Source organism: Leptonotus elevatus, chromosome 7 (genome assembly GCF_054856555.1).
Source record: "Leptonotus elevatus isolate MCC_2025b chromosome 7, RoL_Lele_1.0, whole genome shotgun sequence".
Classification (NCBI taxonomy): Eukaryota; Metazoa; Chordata; class Actinopteri; order Syngnathiformes; family Syngnathidae; genus Leptonotus; species Leptonotus elevatus.
In genome coordinates, this window is record NC_141245.1 from 20,645,661 (window position 1) to 20,664,947 (window position 19,287).

At 40.2% G+C, this 19,287-nt stretch overlaps 1 protein-coding gene and 1 long non-coding RNA gene across 4 annotated transcripts in view; one reads left to right on the forward strand and one right to left on the reverse strand.

Moving 5' to 3' along the window:
* Positions 1-19,287, forward strand: part of rtn4rl1b (reticulon 4 receptor-like 1b) — a 145,763-nt gene that overhangs the window by 85,192 nt on the left and 41,284 nt on the right. The gene's annotated exons all lie outside the window — the stretch shown is intronic.
* LOC147171442 (uncharacterized) overlaps positions 1-19,287 on the reverse strand; it is a 100,409-nt gene that overhangs the window by 34,922 nt on the left and 46,200 nt on the right. For 2 of the 3 annotated variants that reach the window (XR_015095568.1, XR_015095566.1), the window contains exon 2: positions 11,711-13,069. This is a non-coding gene — a long non-coding RNA (uncharacterized LOC147171442). The remainder of the gene's footprint in view (positions 1-11,710; positions 13,070-19,287) is intronic. The other variant, XR_015095567.1, reaches the window with a different exon arrangement.

Sequence of the window (19,287 nt, forward strand, 5' to 3'; positions counted from 1 at the left end):
AGCAGGGCAGCAATTGTACCCACTTGCTGGATGATCGTTTTATTGAAATAAGGCAATACAACAGCGCCGTGCTCTCTTATTGTTGGTAGGGTTTTTTTTTCCAACATGCACCGTTTTTAGTATTTACATGGTAAAGGTAACACAGCTTTGAAACCCATTTCATTTCCCATATCTTTGCATTTGTATGTGGTAAACACCATTTTCATTCACTCAAAACGACCCCGGTTTGAAGCCTTTTCAGTTCAAAACGGTAAACGGCCCTTCTGATGTCACTATGCGGAGAACGCTCCACAACGCCACTGTTTGTAGAATTCCCAAATCCCCAGTGGAATATCGTGAATGCCACAGCTGTCTTATAAAAGCGCAAAAGTAGGATTTAAGAACACATTTGGTGAATGTAGGGCATTTATTCTACAGCGTCGGCCATGAAAGAACTCCACCTGACATCAACCAATCGGGATAAGCAGCTGGTTTCTGCATTTCTAGTGTCGCGCTCATCTGATGCAGTTTATTTTATTAGAGCTGCCTGGAAGCTTCATCCAGCCATAGAGGAAGCCTTCAAATTGAAAAGTTGCTGCTATAAGCCTTTATCATCCAGGACAGCTCATTGATATCGACCAGTAAGACCATTTCACGCCTCACGTTTGAGTACCTGTTGAGAAGAGGAAACGCTTTGCGCAGGCATGTCCGGGTTTAAATCTATAAAAGCTCCGACCTTGCCTGCTAAAACCTGCATCGGTTATCAAAGGCAGTATTGAACCTTTTGAGATTTGCGGGGGTTTAGCCACGTTTTAATTCATTTTAAACCAATGGTATCACTAGTAAACAGATCCTCAGGGTGCCTCGAATAACTTGATTGGATTACCGTTGCATTGACGCCAGGCATTTGTGAAAAGTCCCAGCAAGCTAACTGGTACACAAGAGCTAGGACAAAAGAATCAGAATACTAAAATCACAGTGTGTGTGTGCATAGTCTATGTGTGTGTCAGGCCAGTATTGACAATCCATCCATTTTTGTAAAACGCGAGTCCGTAGCGGTGCTAGTTTGAATAGCGCCAGGCGTGAGACCCCTTGATGGCATCCCCTCACCCCCAGTTTCATTATTTATATATCGTTTAGCTAAATTATTATCTGACATTTAATTTCTGAAAGGCATTTCTCTTCTCTACCATTGTTATTTACCTACGACGACGTATTAGGGCCCCGTATAAATACATCAGATTTTTTTTAGGGAAGCCTAAAAACTCACACATTTACTAGAAAAAAACTTTAATATTTGTGGCGTTATAAAGTGGCAAATTTGCAAGGAAAAACTCACCAATTTACGAGAAATAAAATTCTGAAACTATATATAAAATAAAATACACGTAGCCGACTCAGACGTTTGTGCCAAGTCACAATTCCCAAGTTTGCAAAATGCCTTTGATGGAAAAACTCATTAAATTATACTTTTCGGGTAGGTTTACAAATAAATAAAAATGTGTGTTGCTATTTAAAAAAAATAAAATAATAATAATTGAAATAAAAGAGCAACGTATAATGTTTTTTGTGGATGTTCTTTTTTTTAAATTACTTTAAATCGCAAACATAAATTCGGTAAGGACGATGCTTTAAAAAAAAAAATCTGGTATAGTCACTATTGCGGCACATAACCAAATCATAGCATTCGTAGAGACACGATAGCAGGTGTAAAAATGACATAGTTTATCCCTAAATAAGTATAATGCATATTTTAACTCTTTGACTGCCAGACGTTTTCAGAAAAGGGATGCCGTCAGTGCCAGCCGATTTAAGCATTTTGACTGATCTTTCAAGGTCCACAGAAAATGTTCTGTTTGGACTATGGAAATACACGTACTACCAAATGAAAGATTGGACTTTCATCTTTCATCAGAAAAAAAAGTTTGTTTCTACCTTATTCCGTTCTTTAGTAATCAACAATAGAAAATGGTTAGTTTGACCCAATTTCGCCTGTTTTGGACCAAAATACGGAGAAATCAAGCTTTTAGTGAAACGATATTATTTCATGCATTCTAGTGAATTTGACACTTCTTTTTGTCCATGAATGATGCCACAAACACCTAAATAGTGCTTTACTTCTATAAAACACTACCACCAAGAATGAAAAAGTGTTTTTTGATAGCAAAATACGTTTATTTACATTCAACAGTGTAACAATTTGACAACAATTTGGCAAACTATTTACAAATGTGTGCAACTGTGGTGCTATTTACAAATATGTGGATGTTTCAACGACAGTTTTTCTTTTTGTAACACTCTCCTGCGTGCAAGGAGACGCAACAGCATTTGCACAACAGATTGCCTCTTCGCGTGCGCCACTTTCTTGCAGGCCGTTTTTTTCCGGGGAATAGCAAGTATATACTGCAGTGTGTCATCAAGTCTAATATCAGGATCATGCTACGGTTTCGTTACGTCTCGCTTCCTCGCGTCCTTCAGTTGCTATACCGGGTGGTAGGAGATGTTCTGATCCATTTTATCCACTCCATTCATGGTGGCATCGTAGTCCAGAAACAGTGTCTTCTCCGTGATCAGACTGTACCCGCTCCTCCGATGAATATGCATTGGACTCGGGGTACTCTTCATTGTCCGATCGAATGTCCGCTTGTGCAGCTCCGGCGTTAGCAGCGGTAGCCGCGCTTAGCCGGTGAGGCTTACTACGCAATCATAGCAGTCGCGTCAAAGCTTCCAACTTTGGCGTCAAGCTCGGAGTCATCATCATCGTCGACATCAATCTGCATTGGTCGATGCCAACTCTCCATCGCCCGATCGAATGTCCGATTGTGTAGAAGTACCCGGCCGGCTATTGTGCGCGTTTTCCGGCCTTAGCAGCGCTAGCCGCGCTTAGCCGGTGAGGCTTACTACGTGTTCATAAACAGTCGCGTCAAAGCTTCCAACTTTGGCGTCAAGCTCGGAGTCATCATCATCATCATCATCAATCTGCATTGGTCGATGCCAACTCTCCATCGCCCGATCGAATGTCCGATTGTGTAGAAGTACCCGGCCGGCTATTGTGCGCGTTTTCCGGCCTTAGCAGCGCTAGCCGCGCTAGCCGCGCTTAGCCGGTGAGGCTTACTACGTGATCGTAACAGTCGCGCCAAGGCTTCCAACTTTGGCGTCAAGCTCGGAGTCATCATCATCGTCGACATCAATGCGCTTTTTAGTATTGATTGATGCTTTCCGTCTTTGAAAAAAATGCTCAAGCGTGAGTTGCTTGCAACCGGTTGCTTGGTCAAGCCACAATGGCTTGAACCAGCCATTGTCTCCTCAACACTCTAGCTCCGCCTCACGTCTTCTACTGACGCCCACGGTGGGCGGCCCATCCAACCTTGTGCAAAGAGAGTCATCGCTGCCCTCTAGGGGCCAAAACGAGTCTTTTACTAATCAGATCTGCCTGATACTTTCAGCACAGCTGCCCAAGGCTTTCCTGCACCCGTTTTTGAAAAAAAAACAAAAAAACATAGGGGACGTCTTTTAACGTCCTCGGCGCCCTTCCCTAGGTTTATGCTAAACGTTTTATAACGTTTATGGCAGTCAAAGAGTTAAAGACATGGTTTGTTATGGTCAGTGGTCATCGCCCCTGATTGACGGGTCAGCTCGAGCATATCCCAGCTAACAGTATACTAGAGGTGGGGTACGACCATTCACATAATGAACACAATGACAAAATCAAACCCCACAACAGAATTGAGATTCAAACCAAGAACTTCTGAACTGTGAGGCAAATCACTATTCCACCATACTGGCTGACTCGTGTAATTCAAAAGAAAATCTCTCTGTCCCCAAAAAAAAAAAAGCTTTGGCACACTAGCGATCTATTGTGTGCACATCACAATGCTTCTGCATGAACCAAAGAGCTTGGACACTACGGCCATTTTGGGATTCAGAATCCAAGATGGCGCCCGCACAATCGACATAATCGGATCATGTTGGTGACGATCATCTTAATGCTAAATATTGCTTTGTGCCCTGGTGCACTTTTTCAGCGTTAAATCGATTATGTGCATCCCTCCACCGTGATGTGTGTACCGTTCCCTTCAAGTTTAATTTTGTTTGTACGTGCCACGCTATTAGTAGCAGCTCGGTGGCTGTGATGGGGTGATTGGGGAACGGGCGCGGCAGGAGGCAACGCCGGCAGTTGATAAAGTGTGATTAACTGGAACCCTTCTTTCGCTTTGTCAACATTTCGCACATGCAGAGCAAGCAGTTGTCTGGTTATTTACTTGGACAAAGACGAGCAGGGAAATAAATGGAAACGACGCAAAGGCGCTCATTTAAGCAGGAAATAAAAAGGTGAAAACCAATTAATTCAATTAGCTGGTCCACAGAGGAGGGGTGATAAAGTCAAATGCTAGCACATGCAACGCAGGGCGCAGTCAGCAGAACAGCAGCAGATGTAAAGCACAATTGTTAAGGGGTGAAATGGGAGCCTTACCCAGTAGAGCCAGTTTATGATGATTGCGACTTTTTAACAATGAGATTCCCTTTCGTCTCCTAAATGCTCTCTAAATGTGGCCCAACAACGAATGAGAACAAGCTTTATTAACTAACGCCATTTTACAACATGAACCCCACTGGCTGGCATAACTGTCCTTAAACGCATCCAGCCATCCATTTTTTATATATTAGGGTTACAAGTGAAATGGACTGAAGTGGACTGAATGGCCAATCTGGAGCTCGGGGAAAATTCTCAGTTAACCGGCTTGGTTTATGGAATGCTATTCCTGCCCGTAAATCCAATTTTTACGGCCTTCTTACAAAGAAAATGCCTTCAATAGTCCTGGCTGTGATATCGCCCTTCTCGTTACAACTACGTCAAACGTCTGAGGGTCGCGTGAACTTTCGTGAGTTTGTTTAGCATATCTTAATCAAGACAAGTCATCATTAGCGCTTTGTTAGCATTAGCCGTAGTCTGTTTTCACCACAATATTTTGTTACGAGTGTTTTATGTGACCTACCTGTTGCTGTGTGGTGATCGTGAAGTTAGCGTCAATCAATATCAGAAGGCGGCCATTTTGCCACTTGAAAGTGAAAATGACATCACAGTTGCTCAAGTTTCAGGTAATGACCAGTCACAGCTCAGCTTCAGAAAACAGCAAGTGGCAAAATGGCCGCCCCCTGGGATAGATAAAAACAGCTGGATTTTGCTTCATAACTCATATTACACAAATGTAATATTAATCAGAATGTAATTTTTAGACTAGTGAGGTCAAGAAATTTTTATGGTTGACTTCCGCTTTAAAGTTGAGGTCAAGCCAAAAATGTTCTTGACAATATGTTTGTTGTATGTATGCGTCTGTGGAATATCAATAAAGCAGCAAAAACACGCCCGTTTTAATCCACCCCAAGGGGCAGCCATTTTGCCACTGAACGAGTCGACCAATCACGGCTCACCTGTTTTCTGAAGCAGAGCCGTGATTGGTCATTACCTGAGCAATAGTGATGTCATTTTCACTCGACAGCAAGTAGCAAAATTGTCACCGCCTGAGATGGATGAAAACGTGGATTTTGTTGCTCGCATTCCACAATTTTAATCTGAATATTATTTTAGATTGAAACACTACCAAGTAAAATTACACATCTTCAAAAATTCATAGACAACATTTGACTTGGCTACACATTGTCATTAGCAGAAGACGAGCATTAATGTAATAATAATAAGCATCTGTTCATCATAGAGACATATTTGCACCAGCCAGAAGTAACCCAGTGGAAATACAATAGCTGTATGCTTCTAGTGACAGACAATGAATGTGTAAAAAACAAAAACAAAAAAAAAGAAGTCATTTTTGGTGTTTGGTCTTTGTAAAAAATTAATAGAAACATTTTTAAAGCCCCTCAGTCTCAGACACCCCCAAAACGTACCACATGCTTTCCACCAGACAGCAATGGTTTACAAGAGTGACTGTCCCCGAGTCCTTGTATCTGCATGGATCTTTTGTTTTGTATTGATCTTTATTTAGCAGCAAAAAGCCTTGTAGATATAAAGAGCTCAACAAAAACACTGTGTGGCAGAGGGAGAAGGGAGGAGAAAAAAAGTGAACATTTGTCACTGCGGGGCTGCTTTACCAGCTAATTTTATTCCGCAACAATCGACTGGCCCTGTTGTTGACAGCCAGTGATTGTGTGAGCGCCGCCTTTTGATGGCGGTGAGTCAATGCTTGAAAATGAGCTTTTGTCGTCACATCTCAAGTCAGTCAGCCACACAAACACACTGTAATATGTTTACACTGTATTTACTTGCACACTATTTGCTCAGTATTGACTTACGTCCTTGCAGACCTGCTTGGAATTTAAAAGCACAAATGTTTTGTGACAAACTAAGCACAAATGTATCTATTTTTTATTGAGTTTGTCCCGAATTGAAGGCACATTTAGACAAACAAGCGCTCACATTTGCATATATGGTCAATTTTGGGTCTTTGAAGGGGAAGTCAACCTTAAACATTTCTTGGCAATAATATGTTATATGTGACCTCACGAGTAGGGCTGGATAGAACATATTGTCAAGAGTCTCTAGCTCGATTTTAAAACACAACCAGACATATGTTTGTGTCGAATTCTCAGTGACGTGAAGTATGTACGGAAATATGTGAATATTTATGTCTCTATCTCGCTACTTGACCTTTTAATAAAACATGCAGTGCTGCAGGATGAGCTGCTCGGGTCTGACAGCGGCGCTGTCCCACTTTTTAGCAGTAGTGAACTTTCGAAATACTGCGCAGCGATGTTACCTGAGGTAGCAGATGGACGAGGAGATGAGCCAATAGCCCAGTTCTGAGTGAAGAAAGCACACACGGGACTCTTGACCCATCCAGCTTGATCACGCTGAAGAATATGAGCATGATTACAGAGCTCTTGAGCGCTTGCTCTTCAGGCAAGGTCATGAGGGGGATGCTATCTTCCAGTAGTGCTGTGGGGGGGGGGAACAAATCCTCCAATCTGGTCATTTCTTGTGGCATTTTAATGTTTTTGTGGTAACAACTATTGCTTCATTGAGCTGGGTTTTGACTGGTTATCCGCACTAGGTTGAATTGGGCCAAGCCGTCGCAACACAGGAGAGGAGGAAATGTAGACTGTGCAGAGCCCATCTTATTGCACTGCTTTATGCTCAAAGCTACTCTGAGAAACCTGAGCGCTCCAGCAATTATTAATAATGACTTTTTTTTTACTTATGGAACCACCCAAAAAAAAAGTGAGCGATCAAAGACATCCAAGAGGAAAGTTGTGAATGTGAATCGGGCAGTTCTGTTCTGCCTTTCAAGGTGCGCTTACGCAACGGCTGGCAGCGTTGTGAGGAATGGGCTAAAAATAACATGAGATTACAAAACACGGAGGAAATCGTTATACTGGCGTAGATTTGGAGGAAGTTCAACGTCTACCGAAAACCTCATTCACATAACATTTAGAGCAGCGTTGCGACTGATTTTCCCAATATTCCCAAAGTCAACAGCTAGCTAAACTCATGCTACGTCGTAGCATAAGCCTATTTGTAGTAGCTACGAATGGTGTTATGTGGCTGTATCCCTTCCTTTGAGCTTTTGGCACAATTAAGAGAAGCATATTGCTTTGTTGTTCAGGTTTTTTTTTTATATTTGGAGGAAATCTCAAAGCACGCTAGTAGGGTGACCTGATTTTAAAAATGAAAATGGGACGCTACAGTTAAAGTGAAAATTAAATATACAATAATTTCTCAGCAATTATAATCTAATCGCTACTCGCTAGTCAATCTTTGTCGACGTGAGGATTGGGGGAGGTGGGATATTATTACTTTAGCTAATGCTAAATGCTATCTTGGTTGACTGTTCAACAGTGCTAAAAGGCAGTCACCATTATGCAACCTATTTCGCTCTGTCTCGACCACGGTTATTATAGTTTGGGAAATTTCATTATAGTTAGTTTTTAATTTTGTTTTGAGTTGTTTTTTTAAATTAGTTTTCAGGGCGGCTCTGTTAGTTTTTATTAGTTGTAGTTGTTTAAAAAATGCTTAGTTTTAGCATTATTTTTTTGTTTAAAAAAATGTGTATTACTTATACACTTCATCATTCCGGCTGAATTAAATGAAAAAAAAAGCCAAAAGTCAAACACGCAAAAATGTCATCTGAAGGTGCTTTTCTTTTGGCTTCTGTGTGACACACTTTCGAACGTCCTTATTCTAGTTAATATTGAAATAAATTTACTTAAATCACATTTAAAATCAACCCCAGAGGCTTATGTATTAAATTAATTACCAAAGACAAAAACTAAGGACATTTTCATTCTAATTATCGTTATTTTTAGTTAGTATTGTAAATGTAGTTTCAGTTAGTTTTTTAAAAAGCATTTTTGTTTTTATTTTATTTCGACGAAAGCGTTTTTTTTTTAGTTTTAGTTTGTTATTTCGTTAGTTTTAGTTAACTAAACATAAACTTGGTCTTGACAGCTATTGTAAGCTAGCTGTGTAGTTTATATCGCGCCGGTCCCACATTGAAAATATACCGCCAGAAAAACACCCATTACTGCAGCAGTAGGACTTCATTTCCCATGATTCCTAGACACAGAAGCCGGAAGTATTGCTAGTTCCGTTATAACGAAAACACGCCTCCAACCAATTAGATTCGAATGAGAACGCAAACATTCAATTTGAAAGTAAATAGGAAGGAATCTCACAGTTAAATTCTCTTTTAATGGGTTTATCATATGAATTGACATATACATGGCAAAGAAAAGGGATGCCATGCAGGACGGGACCTGCGTAACAAAACAATGAAATTGGCCAAGACGAGAGACCCAATGCTCAAAAAACGGGACATCTGCTTGTATCTCGGACAATTAAAACATATAGTCGGAGTTGAAAAAATTCAAACTTAACAATTACAAAATAATGCAGATGTCAGTTTACTTCCTAAATAGCCATTATTCTGTTTCGACATTGCAATCACGGAGACCGTGAATACTACCTAAATGTACTGTATAATTTATTGTGAGTGTACGCAGCACATTATGGCAGACATAACGTATGTAGAACATGCCCTAAGTCAAAAAAGAAGGCAAAGAGGGCCCTTGCAAATATGGCAGCCGTCTAACTTGAGCACTCAGGGTGTGCTCACGGAACTGTCGATTGGCTGTGTTGGTAAATCAGGACAATCTATTTGATGTCAGGAGCGCTATTGATTTTTTGAAGGAATGTTTGGCATTTGTGCAAATATCACGACAACAGCATCATCATCACCATCACCATCATCATCATCATCTTCATGCGAGGCTAGCGTGAGGGAGATAGCTTTGTTTCAACAGCGCATGACGCAAAGTGCAATGTTATGACCTTGAGCAACTCCATCTCTGAATTTTCTTTTTCAATGGGAACGAGACAGCAGCTGCAGCCACACGTCCAACAAAACACAGTTTCTTTAAAGGGACTCTCTTCTATCTACACTGAAAAAAAAAGATGCTAAAGTTATACTTTGAAGGTAAGGGTCCAAAGGCGTCTCACTGCGGCAGGTTCAGGATAATGGAGACTCTTCCAACAGAGGTAAAAGCGGGTCTATCATTAATTAATTACCAGGAAGGGCACACTGACATGTACTGGCGAGACACCAGCTAGTGAACAGCGTATCTTAGTGGAGTGCAGTTGGAGAAGAAAAATTCACTCCTACAGTATTTTTTTTTCTTTCTGACAGTGTTCCTCCAGGCATGTTTTGTCCATCCGGCTTGAGAAAACTCAAAACATATCGACGTGCTCCTTGTATTCACGCTCTATTGTACGCATCCTCACATTACATTCCCTCCCTGCACACACAAAAACATGTGTTTGTGCATCACACGCACCACCAAACCTCTTCCCAACCACGCGGCAAAATGAAAAATTTAAAACGACATCTCTGTTTCCAGTTTTAATTGCGTGTCAACATGTGCCTGCGCTCAGCAGCCCCCCCCCCCCCCCCCCCAATTGAGACTGAAGTGTGTCTGGGGTCACGTGACAACACACACACACGCGGCAGCGAGAGAGGTTAGGCATATGTGTGTGTGTCTACACTATCACTAATTCATGTGTTGTCTTCGTATCTCTTGGGACATGGCTGCCCTTCGAATGCCCTTTTTTCTTTCCCTGGAATGCCATCCTTGCGTGTTTTGACCTGCTGATTGATTGGTTCTGCCTGATTACAACCACGGGATTGGTCAGAGGAAGAGCAGGAGCCCTTTTGAACCAACAGTTGATTGCAGCCTGGGCTGCTCTCCAATCCCGTGCCTTGTTTGCTAGTTTTGAACCTGCTGTGTAATGTTTGAAACGACACTTGTTTATTTATATATTTATATATATATATATATATATATATATATATATATATATATATATATATATATATATATATATATATATATATGGGGGTGACAGGCGATTACATTTTTTAAATCGGAATTAAATTAAATTAATGACTTCAATAGTTAACTCACAATTAATCTGTTCTAAATGTACAATAAAATGTACAATAAAATATTTGTTTCTAAGTTATCATACTCTTAACATAAAAGTGGAAAACTAATAGAAATATGGCTGCATCTTTTAGTCATTGATATAGTAATTTCATAATAATTCATAAAATCGAGTTAAAATTAAAGATGTACTGTAAAAAATTAGTGTGATATTGATTTTTGTTGGTAATCTTTCTGCCACTAAATGGAATGATTGCATTTGTAAGATGTTGGTGACAGCTCAGTAAAAAAATAAATTATATTAAGAGCTATCTAATCTTTAACATGAAGTACTTGTGAAATTCTGCACATTTTTAAAATTGTAAAATACAACTTGACCCCAGTCGTCACAAATATATGCACTATTATTACATTTATTACTGCTTTTTGCTGCATTGCGACTGGAATTCCTCCAGTACAGGCTTTCCATGTAAGGGGCGGTCAATAATAGCTCGTTAAAAAAATTTGTGGTGTTAAAGGAACTTAAAATTAACGCACTTATTTTGACACCCCTATTTTATATATATATATTTATTAGGGGTGTGAATTGCCTAGTACCTCGCGATTCGATTTGTATCACGATTCATAGGTCACGATTCGATACCGATCAACCCCGATACGAATCTATAAATTGATAATTGAGATTTTTTTTTTAACTCAAATTTAGAAAATACTAATCAGTAAACATGTACACTGTAAGATTTGTATGAAAATGTATGTATTTATCTGAAAATTCAGGTTGCAGTCTGTTTCATGTTTGAACAGCACTGAAATCAAATATTAAGGCTTAATGTTCCATTAATAAAACATTCTTCCATGCTTAATGTGTAAATCCTAACCCCAAGTAAGACGTTTTGTTGAATATTCTCTTAAAAAATTCATGTTAAAATATCGATTCGGCCGCATATTGAAATTATTTGAGAATTGCGCGCTGTAAATATCGCCGAATCTATTTTTTCTAAAACCCCTAATATATATATATATATATATATATATATATATATATATATATATATATATATATATATATATATATATATATATATATATATATGGCACTCAAGCGTCATTTTTAGTGTCAAAGATCATGTGATATAACTTGGCATTTTGATTATCTGTCACTCGCAATTTGACATTTGGAATCACAGTTCAAGTAGTTGCAGACATTCGGCACGACGTGACTGGACTGTTCAGCGGTGCTCAGCGGCGACGCTCGGTGTGCGGCAGGCTTTAGGCGTACCTAATGTTGTGACCCGTGACTGGAAGCATGTCGGCTCCATCGAGGGCTGCGCTCGTTTGCTTGCTTTGTGTTTGCCAACGGCTCCCCTCTGCGCGGCGCGTGTCACCGCGGGTGATCCATGGATCGGTGATCCGCCTGTCTAGACAGGGCAGGGGTGGCGATGGAGGAGGCAGACATCTTGACAGTTGATGGTGGTGAAATAAAAACACACACACATTAAAAGCAATGCTGCAACTTTTGTCACATAGACATAATTATTCATAGCTCTCCTCCAACTCTGTCTTCCTGCTGTAACGGTAGGGGAAAATAATAATAATAGAAAACGCTAGGAAGCCACAAGAGATGTCATCTCGACGTATCATCACAGTGCGATAGAGTGCAGATCACGCTGATATACACTCCACTAATGTGACCTTGCACCTGTAGCACAGCGCTCGCCCCTAGAGGCAGGATGAGCACCGCGCCGGAATGGCCCACTGGAGACTGAGTGTGATAAATAAACACCCCAGGACTGTACCTTGTACTCGCAATACTGTACACAGCTGTCTTCTCAGACAGATTTAGGGTTGCTGTTGAACAACTAGGGTTGTTTATCATTAAAAAAATTAAATAAAAAGCAGAAAAAAAGTGCATACCTACCAAAACAACAATTTCAACACATTGCCGTTATTATTAACAGACCTAATTTCTGCCACATTTGTCCACAACAGGTCACTCTTTATGTTGTAAGGTCAGAGTTGGCTGACAATTTTTTGAGCTAAGAAACAATCCAGGTGCTCAGACCCACTGCAATTGCAACGAGAGAAGCATATTTTGGCATGCTAATAATGTGTTGTTAGGCAATGTGTCAAAAGTGGCAGCACCCCAAAACTTCGAATTTTAGAACCGCAAAAGCTTGCAACAATGAAGAATGTTGAGCCACACATTTACCGCAATATTTTTGACAGTTAAGAATGTTAAAATGACTATTGCCTGTATGTTTACCAAAGGTTTCATGATGGCCTCCGTTTTGTCCTGGAACTAATTATTTTTTTAGTATATCTTATTTGTGTTGTCATTTTCTTAACATTCATGAGATAAGACACTTTCAAGTAATGCCCAAATATGATCAATTGATTTAATGGCAGCTTGTTTACGTCAGAAGACGGAACAAAAAAATACTACCTAGACAACAAATAGCGCAAAAGAGGCATAGTATTCGGCGCACAAAAGTAAGAGTGCCACCTGAATGACTTGGATGACGAATGTGCTGGTGGTGCTGCGTTTTACGCCGATCCATTTCAAAAGCTCTCAGGGCAGGATGAGGCGCAGCCGGCTTGTGAATGGTAGCTGTGGGGATCAGCTGTGATTAAAGCTAACCTGAGCAAAAGCACAACGCACACGATTTATCCTCCGAGCATTAGTCTATGGAATACTCGGCAGTCTTTTGAAAACGACATGAGCATTTTGTACACAAGCCAAGGGCTTTACTTTATTATCATGTTTAATAGTGATCATGTGTCTTACCTGTAATTCATTTACATTTAAGTCTGTTGCAGTGCCGACTTACGATTTCTTCATAATTGTATTTAATTTTTACCCATAAAAAATGAAAGGGATTTGTAATCCTGGGTCACACTTTTAACCGTTTTAACTGTCAAACAAGTGCAAAATTATAAAATATTAAAATAAAATGCTACGTACTTAAGATTGATCTTATAAGAATTTCATACATTTAACTGAATAACTTCATAAAGTGGCATATCTTCGCAGTCAGTATAATTTTAAGTAGTGATAGCTAGCTCACTAGCTAGATATAGCTTGCTAGCTAGCTAGGTAGCGAGCTACATAGCTGGATATAGCTAGCTCGCTATGTAGCGAGCTAGCTAGGTAGATATAACTTAAGCTGCCCTTCATGTGGTATCGAAATTATACTAAATACCACATGTCGAGTAGAAAATTGAACGTGAAGGCCCCCTCATGTCGTATTTTCTACTGGACAACTGGGGATTTTTTTTGATACCCAAGTTTCCGAACTGAGAGACATTTTCATGTTTCAACATGGTGGAAAGCGCCAATGGATTTGTGAATGGCAAGAAATATTAACACTTATAAGGGTGTTAACACCCGCTAACAGGTTGTTTTAGAATCTACACAATTATGTAGCATACACAATTCAATGTCTTGTCCTTTACAACTCATTATTTGCCTAATTGTTCGGATTTACGAGCAAAGAGTACATCAGCTGCTATGTGTATTTTTAAAGCACATGAACAGAACTCAGCCGTAATTAGGAGTTTCCGAGTGGTAAGGTCCAATTCCCACAGCTCGTGAAGCCAGGGTTAGTTATATCTATCAGCATATTCTGTTCAATAAGTTATATCTTGCCAGCTATAACTTAGCAAAAGCTAACTTAGCTCCCTAGCTAAACGCATACCAACAATCGGTCCAAATTTAAGCATTTTCGTTTCTTGAGATGAAAGTCAGCCTTGTTGACGGATGTTTCTAAAAAATTTGATGAAGTCTTATCACATGTTATACCTGCAAACATGCAAATGTGAACCAAGGACGTTTTTAAGCCAATTTTCAAGCCACCACACCATTAATTGTGTCATTATTAATTATGATTTCATTCCATTTGAATGAATGCCTCCTAATCACGTGTGCTGACAGATATGACCGCCTGCCTGAATTGAGTCCACGCACACGTGCGTGCGTATTAATACCGTGCATGCATACTAATGGTGGCTCATGGTTCCCGCAAGAGACCCTCCAAGCCGTTAGTGGCCTCCCCCCTGTTCCCCTTTTCTCCGCCCCCATCGCCGGCAGGCTGCTGGTTGTGATATGTAAATTATCGCTGATCTGACACCGTCAGCCATAAATCTTCATTAGCGGGCAAGATAAGAGGAAGGAAATATTTTCTGATTCTTCAAAGGTGAGCACTTTGATAGGTCACGGTTGTGCCAACGAGTCGCCCCGGTTTGGTTTTTAGCGTCGTTTTAATAACAGATGCAGGCGTTGTTGTACATTCACAGCTCATTAGCACCAAGGCAGTAAAGCTAATTACAGTGAGTTGCAAAGGATATATTCCAGACACATTAAGTGATAACCTATCATATAGAGACGGGTTTAAACGCATTTACACCTATTAAAATACACTTGCATGCATGCGAGACAGTTGTTCCGTAACCAGAAATTCGGCTGTTCGATCCATGCTCTCCCCAAGTCATGTGTCGTCGTGTACTTGGGCAAGGCACTTAACACACATTGCCTCCAGTGCTACTTACACTGGTGTATGGAAGGTGCGAATGTTTGGTGGTGGTCGGAGGGGCCGTAGGCGCACAGTGGCAGCCACGCTTCCGTCTGCCTGCCCCAGGGCAGCTGTGGCTACTTAAGTAGCTTACCGCCACTGCAGTGTGAATATGTGAGTATTGTAAAAGTATCTAGAAAAGCGCTATATAAATCTGATTATTATTATTAAAAACACAATTTTTAAATATTCTTTAGCTTAATGCTAACATAATAGGCACATGGAAACTCAAGGCAAAATTTTTTATTTCATTAATAAATTCTATGTGCCCTCACTAGTTTAAACGCAGTATTGTGATTAATATTACATTTCTGGAATAAGAATTAAGCAGATTAATCCATCAATTTTCATCAGTCTCAGTGCGCTGCCATACAACTGCATTTATGATATTTCCTTTCATTTCTCTTCACATTTGCCCATGAAAGCTCTGTCAGAGGTCCACTGATTGATTTTCATCACAGATTGTTTAGGATAAACGTTCTGAAAATAGATCAAGGCAGTCATTTATTTATTTGCAGCGAAGAAGAAATGTGCTCTCTCACTGAATAAGACATCCATGAATGCATATTTTAAAAGTTGCAGCTAAGAGAGGGGGGAAAAAGTCAGATAGAGCCAAACTAAGGTGTAGACATTTTAAAATGCCAACCTATCTTCCTTTTACATCTTCCGCGGCGCCGTGGGAGGGGAGGAAGTCCTTTACTCACAGTTACAACGAGCAAGAGCTGGCACTTCACAAAGTCAGCATATTCCCTTCGTTCAGCATATCAGTGATTCCACTTTAACTTTCACGCTATTGAAACATTCCGGCACGATAGAATCCCGATGTTTATCGCGCTAGTCCGAGGGACGGTGGGCGTTTCCTCCCTCGGAGTATCGTCTCAGAACTTATCACTTCTTCTTACTGTGGCTCAGGCCAGCCAAATGAATCCACATAAGGATTTGGAATCGGAAATATTGGACAGGTTTAACATTTACGGTTGTCAGCCCTGACTAATTTACGAGCACACCACAGGATAAACTTTTAGGGACATCCGATAATTAGGCCTTTGCTGACTTTTTATCGGTGATCAGGCGGGACATTTACTCAAATTCAAAATCAATATCGCAATGTAGTCTAGCCTAAAGTGCAATCTAACTGTATGCATGGATGGAGTTTCCTTTCTTTTGGTATTTTCGTAGACGGGCGCCATTGTGGGAGTGAAAACAGTCGGCTCCTTTCACAATCAGTGGAAGCGGTTCCTCTCATTCTCAAAATCACATTACACCACCTGCACCACAACTTAGACCTGGTTTCACCTGGCCTAAAGTCAACTTTCTGTCACCAAATTGTCAGGTGCGTTATGGGTGTGTAAAATAAAACGCCATTGGTCTGCCAAATTCCCAAACACTGTACACTAGACTTGCTGGCACGACAATGAAGATGCCATTTTTACGCTATTTTTGATAAAGTACACTCTAAAAAAATTATTGTTGAATCAATTTAAGATTATAAAAAGAATTGTTGAACAATTTAAAAAAAATCTATTGAATTTAATTAATCCAAAGTGAATATATAAAGCTTAATAAACTCATAATTAAATAAACTTAATATATTCACTTTTGATTAACTTAATTCAATTGTGTGTTGAAAAAAAATTAAGTTGGTCAACAATTAAATTTGTAATCATAAATTGGTTTAACAATTCTCTTTTTAGAGTGTAGAGAAAAATAGAAAATAATGTAGTTGAGTCTAGTAGTCTACTCGAACCTTGAAAAAATATTCACATATTAAATCAGAATTGCAACACAAAGGGGAAAAGAAATTGCTATTGGACTATTTTTCAAAATCGTTCGGCCCTCGTTGGCAGGGGGCTGAATCACTTTTAACGCACCGCATTCCACAGCAGAATCGCTCGGAATATTTCCATTTGATAATTGGCCTTCTGCATGCTGACTTTGATCGGAAGTGGGGCGTATACGTTTCTCAGCCTAATCATTTTCCCAACTGGAGAATTACCCTTAACACACCCAAACACCACGGGACAATCGCTAAGGGTAATCTTACGGGGAAGGTGGGGTGGGTGGGGCCAAATGCTCAAATTTGGCCCGTTAGTCGCTACCCCCTTTAAGTTACTGAAAGGACCAACACGAGGCCTGACTTAAAGTAGGGTTAGCGAGCTGGGAAGCATCTGTAAAATCCCTCCCTGTGTGTGCCTCTCTCTTTCATTCTCTCATGCATGTAGCAGAGACTTTAGGAGGGAATTGAATGAGGAAAATCTCAGGCAAAGCCAGTCAAACAGATACAGTGAGAGGCAGGGCCGCTCTGCTTTTCATGCACTGATAAGATTAGTCTTGGATTTCAGCCCGCAGCGGATATGTCGCATAAAGAGACAATTCTTACAGATGCTCTCGCAGGGCACACCATCCGTCCTTCCCTTTTCTGGTCCTCGTTAGTGTGGCTGGAGCTTATGCCAGCTGACTTCGGGTGATAGGCAAGGTACACCCTGGACTGGTCGCCAGCCAAGGCAGATATAGATAAACAAGCACTAACGCTCATAGTTACACCAACAGACAAAAAGATCTTCAATTAATATAACGTGCATGTTTTTAAAAGGGAGGACGTCAGAATACCCAGACAAATTCAAACCCAAGCCTCTGTCTGAACTGTGAAGCACAAGTGCTAACCACTAGGCCACCATGGTCCGCAATAATCTTGGATGATATTGTTCACATGGACATCAGAGAGTTCTGAATTGAATGCGGCCAACCAAAACAGCAGCGCCTTCAGAGGATGCTTTACACACTTAAATATCATTAAAATACACCTACATTTAGTACAACTCGCCTTTGTACACATTAGAAAACTCATTTTCACTGAAGCAACCCCCTTTGCTCTGGATGTTGACAGATTTTGCAAGGCCCACAGAATATTGTGTTCTATTGCTATAAAAACATGGAACCTACCAAAAGAAAGATTAGAGTCTCTTCTTTCATCAGGAAAAAAAATTATATTTCTATCAGTTTCCGTTTTGCAGCAATTGCCATTAGAATATAGTTAAGTTTCATCATTATTCACAAACCTGTTTAAAACACTGGCAAAAAGAACTTTTTGCAACATGGCCCTGGTTGATCTCTTATACTCTGTTGCCACCTGTTGGCGGTTTTTGTAATAACTACCATTGCTTCAAGCTCTTCAGTTCAGAGGCTGCATCAAAGCCCTTCTGTATGCACTAGCATAAAAAACGTTTTTTGTGTTTTGTTGTTGTTTTTTACAACGTACAAATACGTTTTTGGGACCATGGTAATATTTAAAATAGAATGTATTTCTACGTTTTTGGGAGCAAATTAGATAAGTGCAGACCACATGGAAAAAAATATATATAGTGGGGAACCCTGTATACCAGTAATATTGTTTACTTTTACTTTGTTTTAAAGCGTTTACAAATAACGGCCTCCACTCAATAGACAACTTGCTCCAGCTGTACTTTCAGATCTCAAACATGCTCAAAGACAAAACGTTGCTTAGAAATAGGCCAAACTTCTCTTTTTCCTTTTTTTCTTATAGAATTTCTCAAATGTTAAAAATGCTGTTTATGGAACAAATTGAGATGGAAAAACAAGCTGAATAAATTATCTTTGCCACTGAGTGTTATCTTTTTTTTTTTTCTCAGGCATCCATTCCCTTACTGTTTAATATGTTGGTCAACAGAGAAGCCTGAACATAAACTGGACTCAAAGGCATCTTTGCATCAAAAGCGCTGAACAGAAGTGGAGTGCATGCCTAATGCATTTTGTTGGCCCCACTCTTGTCGTCAGTTCTTTATTTATTTATCGAGACGTTTGACTTAATGTGAGTTGGCAACAGCGGAAGCAGTGAAATGCAACCTGGAGGCAAATTGTGCCCAAACGGCTTAACATGTTTTTTCCTAATCCACACAAATCACTTCGGCCCGGTCATTTACAACTGATCGACCTAGCTCCTTTTGCACTGTACTGATTTCAGTGACTAAGTTGTTTAGGAAGGGGAATTCAACTGCTAGAAATTCAACACTGGTTTTGCAAGTCAACCTTGAACATGTCTTGACAATAATATGTTCTATGTGGCCTCACTAGTCTAACCATGACATCCGATGAATATTACATTTGTGGAATATGAATTATGAAGTAAAATCCAGACGTTTTTATCCATCTCAGGGTCATTTTGCCACTTGCTGTCAACTGAAGATGACATCACAGTTGCTCAGGGCTCAGGCAACGACCAATCACAGCTCACCTGTTTTCCGAAGCTGAGCTGTGATTGGACCTGAAA